Source organism: Elephas maximus, chromosome X (assembly GCF_024166365.1).
Source record: "Elephas maximus indicus isolate mEleMax1 chromosome X, mEleMax1 primary haplotype, whole genome shotgun sequence".
In the NCBI taxonomy this organism is placed as follows: Eukaryota; Metazoa; Chordata; class Mammalia; order Proboscidea; family Elephantidae; genus Elephas; species Elephas maximus.
Window position 1 is genome coordinate 28,916,473 of NC_064846.1, and position 12,445 is coordinate 28,928,917.

Here is a 12,445-nt window from a genome sequence, read left to right on the forward strand (position 1 = left end):
ACAATGAAATAACAGAGGATAAAATCTATCAAGTTTTTTCTTAAAGTGGTGGTATCATTTTTCACTCCCACCAGCAATGTGTGAGAGTTTTACTTGCTCCACGTTCTTCCTACACTTGGTATTATAATTCTTTTTAATTTTAGCTATTTTAGAGAGGCATGTAATGGAGGCAAGCCAACAAAATGTGTGTTGTCAAAGAAGTTTATTCTGTCAACAACTGTAGGTCAGTCCTACTTTAGAACTTTGCAAATGTGTTTTGAATATATACCCACAGGGTGAGATAGTTGGGTTATTCATTCAGAATGTTTCTCCTAATCATTGAATGAGGGCTGCTTTTTTGGAGTGTTTATTACATAGTATTATTGGCATACACTATAGATAGGAATGCGGAGTTGTTTAAAATCAGAAAAGATGGCATCAGGGTTGTATCCTTTCAACATACTTATTCAACCTGTATGCTGAGCAAATAATCTGAGAAGCTGGCCTACAGGAAGAAGAATGTGGCATTAGGATTGGAGAAGACTCATTTACGACCTGTGATATGTAGATGACACAACTTTGCTTGCTAAAAGCAAAGCAAAGAGGACTTGAAGCACTTGCTGATGAAGATCAAAGGTACAGCCTTCGATATGGATTACACCTCAACATAAAGAAAACAAAAATCCTCACAACTGGACCAATAAGCAGTATCGTAATAAATGGCGAAAATATTGATGTTGTCAAAGATTTCATTTTGCTTGAATCCACAATCATTGCTCATGGACGCAGCAGTCAAGAAATCAAATGGTGTATTGCGTTGCGCAAATCTGCTTCAAAAGACCACTTCAAGGGTTAAAAAGCAAAGAAGTCACTTTGAGGACTAAGGTGCTCCTGACCACCATGGTATTTTCAATTGCCTCATACGCACGTGAAACCTGGACAACGAATAAAGAAGACTGAAGAAGAATTGATGCCTTTGAATTGTGGTGTTGGTGAAGAATATTGATTATACCGTGGACCGCCAAAAGAATGAACAAATCTATCTTGGAAGAAGTACAGCCAGAATGCTTCTTGTAAGCGACGTTGACAAGACTTCATGTCCCGTACTTTGGACATGTTATTGGGAGGGACCAGTCCATGGAGAAGGACATCATGCTTGGTAGAGTAGAAAACCAAAAAAAGTAGAGGGTCAGCAAAGAAGAGGAAAACCCACCAAGAGATAGATTGACACAGCGGCTGCAACAATGGGCTCAAGCATAGCAGCGATTGTGGGGATGGCACAGGACTGGGCAGTATTTTGTCCTGTTGTATATAGGGTTGCTATGACTTGGAACTGACTTGAGGGCTCCTAACAACAACTACATAGATGTGAAGAGAGTTCTAAGCAGCCAAAAATGCTCTTAGGCAAAGTGTTTCAGGTATTGGCTGTAGAAGGTTCTGCCAGCACACACAAAAATATGTGCTGAACTGATATGGGCAGTGTACTCAAATCATCTGCTACAGAAATCGATAGGATAAATAGGTATGGTTGGGCTACAGATACGCATTTGAAAATTATAGGCATATTTAAGGCATTAGAATGCATTTGTGGTGTGATGGATCACTTTTATATGGCCTTTCTCTCTATGGTCTTGTAATTCCCACCAGATTACTAGGTGGGATTATGCAAATAAGGTGCTTGTGGACCACCAAAGGGATTGGACAGCTTGCTAATAATGCAATTAAGGTGCATGGCATGCTTGTGGGGGTGGGACTATGCAAATAAGGTGTATGGAACCCTAACAAGGGAATTGGTCAGTTTTGCCATCCTGCTAGGCTTAAAATGAGTCATCCCAGAGGTGGAAAGGGGGACCTGATGACCATCAATAAGAAGAGACGGTAGTGGAGCATGTCCTTTGGACCCTGGATCCCTGCACTGATCCCTCCCAGACCCAGGGAACAGAGAGAGACAGCTGTAACACTAGAGATGGCAAGATGGTGAGAAGCAGTGGCAGAGAAGTGGGGACAGCAGAGGCAGCAGAACCAGGAGACTGGCAAGAGACAGTGCAGCGAGCTTCCTGGCTCAAGAAGCAAAAAAGTTGAGCACCTTTGGGCAGATGCTTGCTGGCGAAGTGGTGTGCCTCTGGGCACTTGACAGGGTTAGGCTCACCAACCCACAGAGCAAGAGAGCTGAGCACCTTTGGGCAGGAAGGTTCATGGTGGAGTGGAGTGCCTCCAGGCACTTTTTGGTGGGGCTAGGCTTGCAGACCCACAGAGCAAGAGAACTGAACACCTGCAGGCGGAGGCTTACTGGTAGATTGGGGTGCTTCCAGGCATATATTGGCAGAGCTAAAGAGCTTTGTAGTACTTGCTGGAGAAGGGCAGAGTCTGGACTAAGGTGCCAAGGGCCAGAGTGAGGCCTGCCTGTGGGCACGGCTGAGAAGAGGCTGTTCTGATCGAAGATCTGTATCCTAAATTGTAACCTGTTTCTTCCCTAATAAACCCCATAACTGTGAATGTGGTCTGTGAGTTCTGTGTGGCCATTGCAACAAATTATCGAACCTGGCAGAGAAGTAGAGAGTGTCCTGGGAGGGAGGGCTAGTGTCAGAATTGGTAAAAAGGTTGGAAATATATTTGATCTCCACCTCATAGGAATCAGCCTTGGGCTGATCTTGATTCTCATTCCCCCTTGTGAAGTTAAAGGAGATCAGCTGCCTCCATCACATCCTTTCTACAGGATTGAGTCTTTTGGAGAGGTTTTATATAATGATAAGAAAGTATAGGTCAGATTCTTAAAGAAAACCAACATTTAAGAGATGTTTGAAGAGTAGAAACTAACAAGAGTCAGGATACAGCCTTCCTTTCCAACCCGATCCCAGCACAATGGCTCCCACAAAGAAGGGTGGTGACAAGAAGGGTCATTCTGCTATGAACAAAATTGTGACCAAAGAATGCACTGTCAATATTCACAAGCACATCCATGGAGTGGGCTTCAAGAAGCATGCCCCTTGGGCACTCACGGAGATCCAGAAATTTGCCATGATGGAGATGGGAACACTGATGTGTACATTAACACCAGGAATCAAAAAGATGTCTGGGCCAAAGAAATAAGGAATGTCCTATATCGTATCCATGTACAGTTGTCTAGAAAATGTAATAAGGATGAAGATTCACCAAGTAAGCTCCATATATTGATTACCTATGTACCTGTCAGCACTTTCAAAAACCTACAGTCGATATGGATGAAAACTAACAGAGGATTCTCAAATGAAGTAATAAAACTACAAAAGAGAGGCTACAGAAACATAAGAGGAAAACAAGGAGAGTGTAGTATAATGCAAGTCAAGAAAACCAAAGCATTTTTTCCCAAAGATAGTGTCTTTAAGAATTTCAAATGCTGTCATGAAGGAAGGTAAAAACTGAAAAATGTCCATTGGGCTTAGTTATATGGAGGACACTTGTGGTCTTAGAAGGTAGTGGGCCTTGAAGGCAGATTCTAGTAAATTGAAGAAGGCTCTTTAAAAAGCGGTTCATTTCAGAAGTTTGTGAAGGTGTGGAAAAATTAAGACTGTAGTTAAGCAGAAACGTGGAATTGATGAAAACATTTTGTTAGCTTGATTGTATTCAAGGTGTGAGAGACATAGCATGCTTAACTGTTGATCGTGTAAAGAGGCAGTAGATAAAGTAGTAGAAGTTAAAGGAAATGGAGCCAGTAATCAAAACAGCCAGGTATCTGGAGGGAAGGTATGAGACTCAGAATACAAATTGAGGGACACAATTCTCACCTTTAACAAGTGGAACGTTGGAGAAGTTGCATCATACTACTAAAACCGTATGCGTATATTCGGTATGCTTAAGTACTAAGAAAAAGGTTGAATGGATTGAGTTGGGAGCTATTAACAGTTATCTGCTTGTAAACCTGAGTTTAATATGGTTCTAGTAAGCAGTGAAGGGTATATAATGTTTTATTAATTCCTCCATATTGTTGTGTGTATCAAAAGTTCTCTTTTATTGCTGAGAAGTATTCCATTGTATGGAAATAACACAATTGGTTTATCCATTCACCTGTTGATGTATATTTGGATTGTTTTTAGATCTGAGATATTATAAATAAAGCTGCTTCAAACATTTTCTGTACATAATTTTGTTCATGGATATGTTTTTGCCTCCCTTGGTTAAATATCTAAATGCTTTACAAGAAATTGCCAAACTGCAGCATCATTTATTGAGGGCGTATTATACGCTAGTCATTGTGCTACGTGCTAAACGCTTTACAAAAAACGTTTGGATTAAATGGTTGAAACAAGTCTTTTTGGTGGATATTATCCTCTTTATTTTACCAGGGAAGAACCTCAGAATCAGAAAACTTAAGGAACATGCATAAGGTTACGCGGCTAATGACTTCAAAGTCAGGATTTAATTCCAGGATGTTCTGAACCTAGAACCTGTGTTTTAACAAGAATATTCACCTAATGTCATTTCTGGCTTTAGATTTTGAGGTTTTGAAGATCTATGAGTAAACCGCAATTTGCAATTTCTCTGGGTGGCTGTTGGTGGAAACCGGTCACCTGGCCAATTACTGAGCTTAATTTAGTTTTTTTCTATTTGTTTGTTTTGTTCAATATTTCATTAGCAATTGTACTAATAAAATGATTAAGTGACAATAAATGCAACTCAGTATATCAGTTGCTTGTGGTTGATGTAGATGAAGAGAAAACTGTAGTCATAAGATTGAAGCTAAACAAATGAAAGAGGGAAATTCAAATCTGGTAGTGGCTCACAACTTTGATGTGAATGAGACTACCCAGGAAAGAAAATTGTGAAACTGTTTTAATGAATGTGCAAGTCAGTGTAAAAATATTTTTCAAGTAAGAACAAAAAAATTAGTGGAATTTAAATAGCCAATATAAGATATTAATAGAAATATTATTCAGGGGGAAGGCAGGAGACTATACAAACATTGTCATATTTATAAATTAGATGAAGGCTCTAGGGTTGCTACTGAACTGATCTTTATTCTTTTCTGCAGTTTAACACAGGAGTGATGTTATAAAGGCAGTCAAGAACTTGGGGATTTATGATGTTCTTTGGGCACATCCTCAGTATTTTTAGCACTCCACTTTTTTTAACCTTTTCCTTTAGTAGAATGAATAAAAATGATCTGTTTATGTGCCTGTCTTCTTTATTTCACTGTGAGCTCTTTTAGGTTATACCTGTTGCCGACAAGTCAATTCTGACTCATAGCAACCCTATAGGATGGAGTAGAACTGCCCCACAGGGTTTCCAAAGAGCGGCTGGTGGATTCAAACTGCTGACCTTTTGGTTACCAGCTTTAGCTCTTAACCACTGTACCACCACAGATCCTAATTAATCTTTATTTTTCCAGAAGTTAGTACGGTACCTGTACCACAGCTTATTGTAGGGACTCAATTGTCTGTTTAATGACCAGAATGAACGTATAAATAAGTGAATGAGACCTTCGGTTTCAATCAGAAAGAATTGCCGCACAAGTTGAAAAATATAAAATTGAGAAAAGAAAGTTTGCTAATGGAGCAAGATATTTTAGACTTTAATAGAAAAGGACATTGGATATTTTTTAAACTAGAGAAGATTCTTGTAAGAGACCTTTCTGGCCGTGTGGATCTCAACCCAATAATTGACTAAAGTTCTAGTTCTAGCAAGACATATGGTCATTAAAGAATAGGTCGGTGTAAATTTTCCCCATGATCCTGGAAATGAAAATGCACCATTTGAATATCAATTCTGAAATGGTTGAGTGCAAAAGAGAGTCTGTCAAAATATATTAATTCTGACTTAATTAGAAAAGGAAACATGTTGTACGCCATTGTTATCTTTTCATTTGCTCTCTAGTTTGGCATTTCATTTATTTGTAATTTGAAAGCTGCAATTATTGTCAGTAAAGTGTAGATACCTTTAAAACTGGTAATAAAAGAGGGGACGGACCAATTTACAAGGAGCCCAGTCAGTCCCCTTAGGATGGGCCCCAATCCATAAACACACATGACAGGAAAATGCCGCAACCAAAACAGTAGACTCAGATGCTACTGACTTCGTGGAGCATGCCTCCAAACCTGGGATTACCTCTCAATCCATATGTGAAAACCTTGGTATTTGAAGTTGGCATAGATTATGAATGTCTTCTTGCTTAGATATTTCACCCTACTATCTAGCTAAGGAAGAGCAGACTCTAACAATTTTCTTTTTTCCTGACCCTGCTAAGTCTGATTATGATTGAATTCAACAAACTTAATTCTGCTGCCTCAGCAGCAGCAAAGTCATGGGATTCTGCCACCATTTAAAAAAAAAAACTTAGACTGTTTTAAGAGCTATAAATGTGACTCTGTCCTCTCCCGAAACAGAGTTGCTGGTGTAGAACATCATTAAATACATCTTAATAATAACTTATTATTATTAAGTATCTTCTATAGAGAGTTCAAGGAGTGACCTGGAATATTGCCTTAGAAACAAATACATAATATACATTTTTTTTAGATCTTCCTCTGAGTGCTTGCAATTCATTTAACTAGAATAGGAAGAATAGCAGTGAGAGACAATAAGTAATGAGGTTTATTTGATGGTTTCCCATGAAGTAAGATATGTGTATACTGATTAAAATACAGAGAAGAAAAGAGGGTCACCTTGTTCTTAACTCATCCATCTACCTTATCTTTGATCAAGAGCATGGAGGTCACAAGGGAATTTCTTGGCAAATTAAAAGGAAAATTGTTCTCACAGTTAATTAACAGAGCATCTTAAGTAAAAAAAAAAAAAGTCTTATATATTTGGCTGATTTGCATCAATTGTTTACTGTGCTAGAATTTTTCCAACAACATTTTAAATATGTTAAGGTGCAAGAGCATTGTGAGTAGTAAATGAAATATTGTGAGTGCTGTTCCTTAAATTAAATTGCTCATTGCATTAGCATTCTCCCATTTTAATGAGAAAACGGTCACAAAGAAAATGGCTCATGAAGGCTCTATGCACTATTTGCAATTTCCCAATCCAAAGAGCCTTAACAGTCCTTTTGTACCAAGCTCTAAAATATAATTAGTATGCAGGACCAACTGATTCCCGCTCAGCCTACTTCGCAATCTCAGAGCATCCCAGAGATGATGATGATGATGATTTAATATAAATTAAGTACCATTAGAGTGCTCAGAGATATTTTTCACATCATTGCTACCTGAAATAGCCAGAAAGAATATTGCTGTAACTCCCTCCTCAGGAAAATGACCCAGCTGCACGACAGAAATCATCTCTGCACCTGACACTACTAAATAGTTGGCAATCTAATATCCGCCACCTGCAGATAGTTTAAAGAAAGAAAAGAACATATTCTTCAAACTTTATCCAATACAGCCATTTGCATATTATAACTCCGCAGAATAAAATATTCTCCCTGAGGACAGGGCTAAGGAAAAACATTACGTTTCTTTCATTTGTTCAATAATTATAGAAGTGTTTATTAAACATTATATGTTAGGCACTATGATAGAAACAGGAAATAAAAAATAAATGACAAAGAGTGCATGCTATAGAGGAGCTTACCACCCAAAAGATGGCGACATGCATGTATACAATAATTTATTCTGATATGTGTAATAATATAGGTACGTACACTGTAAAATGGGAGAATAAGAAAGAGCAAATGTTTTACTATGTTGAAAATGATTATCAGTTAGCCAGATACATTGAGGCTGAGTGTCTTAGTTATCTACTGCTGCCATGACAGAAATACCACAAGTGGATGGCTTTAACACAGAGAATTTGGCTAAAGGTCCAAATTCAAGGTGTCAGCTCCAGGGGAAGTCTTTCTCTCTCTCTCAGCTCTGGAGGAAAGTCATTGTCCTCAATCTTCCCCCAGTCGAGGAGCTTCTCAGGTGTAGGGACCCTGTGTCCAAAGGATGTGCTCTGTTCCTGGTGCTGCTTTCTTGGTGGTATGAGGTCTCTGCTTGCTTGAGAGATAAAACGTGGTGTAGGCCACACCCCAGGGAAACTCCCTTCACCTTGGATCAGGGAGGTGACCTGAGTAAGGGTGATGTTACAATCCCACCCTAATCCTCTCAACATAAAATTACAATCACAAAATGGAGGACAATCACACAATACTGGGAATCATGGCCTAACCAAGTTGACACATATTTTTTGGAGGGACTCAATTCAATCCATGACAATGAGGAAGACACATGACCCAAGTGCATGGAAGCAAGGAGGGGGATGGTTCATTTAAAGAGCATCAAGTTTGTGATGGTTGGAGCAGAGGGGAGAAAGCAGGGAGAAATTTGTGGGAGATAATGTTAAAGTTGCAAGGCTATATCATGAAGGACTTTGTTTATATCTTGTAGCAAGTGTGGAGCCATTGAATAATTTTTAAGTACTATTGATTTATTGATTAGGTTTAAATTAGTCACCATTTAGGGCAGAACGAAGAGAGTGGAGTGATGTCAAATTACAGGCAGGTGACTGATTAATATTCTACAATACATAATGAAAGCCAGATATAGGGCAGTAGCAATGGAGTTGGAAGGAAGACCTTGATACGAGATGAAAAAATGTAGAACTGGACTTTGAGATAGGGGTTGACACTTAAAACTCAGATGTGTAACTCTTCCTCTATTTGCTACACTGGACAAAGCACGGCTGCATTTAAAATTGAGTCAGCAGTATAGAAAAGTCCAACCCACTTGTATATTAATTTTCTATTGCTGCTGTAACAAATGATCAGTATTATTGTGTGGGTTTTGTTCTGTTATACATAAGGTTGCCGTGAGCCAGAGCCGATTGACTAGACAGCAACTAACAACAACATCACACTAACTGTATACGTGTATGTGTCTGTGTGTGTGTATTATTCCCATTTTATTTGAGTTGAATTGAATCTTTGTTCAATTCGATCTTTGTTAATCGCACCTCAATTTCCAGGATAGACATCACGTCCTCCAGTAGTTATTCATGATTGTCTCCACTCTAGACTAGGTACCTCTCTTAGGCATGTTGCTATAGTATTTATATACTATGTTGTATTTATTATAATTTACACAACATGTCCTCAATCTGTAAGTTACATGAGGATCATGGCTTTAACTGCCTTTTCAAAATAGCACAATATCTGGTACACAGAAGGCATTCAATACATAGTTTTTTTTTAATCTGAAAAATAATGCTTGTGATACATGTGTTGAAAAATTGACAACCATAAATAGTAAGCATTATTCCCTTTCCTTATTAATAAAACCTGGCATAAAGACATAGTTAGAAAATCTAGCTTTAATTCTTGTAAAGCATATTCTAATCTGATTTCCTCTACAAATTCTACTTTTTGTCATGAATAATTCTGTTTGAGTTGGTATAGAAAAGAAACTCTGAAGAAAACCCAAATGAAGTTATGTAAATACTTCCCAGAAGTTTGGGTGAGGTAATAGCCTAACTATTGATTACCAGTTTCTCTGAATAGGTTTTAGCCAAGTCCTTAATTTATTCTGAATTTCATTTTCAAGATTTGATGACAATTACAGCATGAAGAAGGATGTCAGCTGACACCCCTCCCCCCATTATGATAGAAGACCTGGTTAAGATATTTAAAGGTGTGTAAGACTACAGTGAAGTCAACTCCTAGAGCTGTACGGTGCTTCCAGGCCAAAAAACAAAAACAGTAGGTATTAATTGGGGAAAATGTCTGTGTAGGTTTAATATCAATTGCTTAGTCAACTTCCGTCAGAAATAATTGACAGTTTCCCCACTGACAAATTACTTTTGAAATCCATATGTAGAACTCTCCTAATATATCCCGCTTACATTTTGAAGAGGAAGAGAATCTTGTTAACGATTATCACGTTTTTTAGCCATGTGCTAATTAAACTGTCTGCCTGAATCACAAGCATTTCTTCGTGGGATTTACCAGGGAAGGGGGAGGGGATTGTGGGAAGAGCATTCAATTTTCTGCTTAAGCGAGTATATGACACCAAAATATCTAGATAAGAGTGAAAAATTCAGTAAGTCACCCACGATGTCTTTCAGTCTGACAAAAATGATGGTCGCTACGAATTTTCATCACTCAATAAGACTGTAAAGTTAAACTGATAAATCTATACCTCCATTCTGAATGATTTCATGTATAATTTTCTTAGATTATTATATAGGCTCATAGATTATCAGAGGAAGAAGAAACCTGTAAGAGTTCCTGGAATATTCCCTCTCCTTCTCATTCCTTACCCTTCTACTCATTCTTGTATGTTAGCCTTTTAACATGATTGCTTCTGTTATGCATTCCCATATTAAACTGTTGTTTTTTTAGTTCTTCACTGGGACATATCCAATGACATTTTTAAAATAGTCATTTATTTGTTCAAAATTATTTATTAAGGACTTACTAGGTGGCTAGATTTTGCTATGGCTTAATTGTGATTGTTTACTTAATTACCTCCCCAACTACATTGTAAGATCCAGTAAGGCAGTAACTTTGTCATGCATATACCCAAGTGAATTAGGTTTTGGTTTAGCTGTTTGAAAAAAAAAAAGCAATAACAATGGATTAAAAAGCTAAGACTCAATTTTTCTCTCCATAAAAGAAGACTGGAGGTAGAGAGTCAAGGAAAGATATAGTGGCTTCACAATATCATCATTACCCACTCCCTGCCAGTGCTCTTGCCCACCAGCTTTGGAGTCTGTCCCTTACCATCCGTTCTCAGGATGGTTGGCAGCACCAGTTCTCACATTCAGGAAAAAAAGCTCAAAATCAAAAAGGGAAGATCCTTGGTACAACTTCTGCTCACACCTTATTAGCTAGGACTGTGTCACATGACCCAGTCCTAGCTAAAGGAGATTGCAGTGGAGACAGGGAAAAGTATTTATTTTATCCTGTGCTTATTGATATCTTGAACAATTTAAAGGTTCTGTTGGTGAGAATTGTGGAAGAATGGGTATCATATAGGCAACCAGAAATCAATGATTTCCAGTCCTACTGTGTACTATGCTGTTAAAGACATGAGTTATTCAATAAAGCCTTGTTATATTAATGAGAAGAATGAATGAATAAATATATAGCTCTTGTCCAGTAACTCTCCTTTTTATAGGGTTGAAATAAAGGCTGTTATACTTCCTATTCACTTTTTGCAGTTGCCCCTACGTGTCTCTGCACAACCCAAAGGTGATAATAGGTGACATTTGGAAAGAGAATCATGGATCAAGCCCTATTAAACACTGCTGATTTTAATACTGTGGTTCTTAAAGTATGGCCCATGGCCAAGCATCACTAGCATTATCTGGAAACTTGTTAGAAACGTAAATTCTTAGACTTCACCCCAGACCTATGGAATCCAAAACTCTGGAGCTGGGACAAGCAGTGTGTGAACTAACAAATCTTCCAGGGAATCCTGATGCCCATGCTCAACAAAGTTTGAGAAACTGTCTTTTAATGGAAAGGAATTTATTGTGAGGTTGTTGCCTTTTTCTCCCATTTAGAATAACCTCCTTTCCTCTCTCAATCTTTTCATATCTTAGCTAGTCATCCTACAGAGTCCATCTTAAATGACACCATCTCCATCAAATATTCTAGAAATATTTCAGGACAGATGTATCAATTGTTACTTTGAAATCTCGTTGTCAATTACAAATAAGCACTTAAATGTCAGCTGGTAAAAGTCCTTATAACTCTGTGGAAAGTTCAATTAAAAAAAAAGAGCCTCATGAAAACAGGATACCCTGGGACTGAATCTGTGTATATATATGACTCTGCTTTATACTTCTTAAGCTAAGCTCTATCCCTAGTATAACTTGAAACTTCTCTTTCTGATTTTCCCTGTGACCTGCTGTAACTGGCCCTTTTTACCTGCTATAGTGTACCCTTCCCTTTACTATGTTTCTCATATCAAAAACTGAATATTTATGGCATCTGCATACACCTAGATACCCTGTTTTAATTTTGATGATTACTGGCTCCCATCTCTGCCCAGTCTCATATAGCACAGCTATTGTTTTATTCAGAGACCTTGTTTCATAGAGTTTTAAACTCAGTCTAGTATGTGGAAGTCTCTGTCCTTCTTTCCCCCTTAACCTCCTTTCTATCTTCTTTCTTCTCTCCTTCTTTTGTTCTTTTTGGATTTTTGTTTTTCCCTCCCTTATTCTCAAATATGCCTTAAGCTAGGCTGAATTTCAATCAATATAAACACTGAGTTTGTTTATAATAAAGTACAAGTTATTTACCAATATATTAGTAAGGGTTAGACTTGCAATTCTATGGTAGGCAAAAAATTTCTGTACCCAAGTGCTTTTGTGATTCTGAGAAAAGTATTTTTGTAAGACATGTTAAAGAAGACTTTGTGAGAAAACGTAACATATAAGCAATGCACAAATATTTATGAAATCCAAGCACATAATGTCCCACTAATAAGCAACAACAACTGCATTAAATAGATAAGGAGAAATCAATTGAATCAAATGCATTTTTAGTTGAAAATTGAATTGCAAA

At 37.9% G+C, this 12,445-nt stretch overlaps 1 pseudogene; it reads left to right on the forward strand.

Moving 5' to 3' along the window:
* The first annotated feature begins 2,841 nt into the window (after positions 1-2,841).
* Positions 2,842-3,374, forward strand: LOC126068669 (60S ribosomal protein L31-like; annotated as a pseudogene).
* The last annotated feature ends 9,071 nt before the right edge of the window (positions 3,375-12,445 follow it).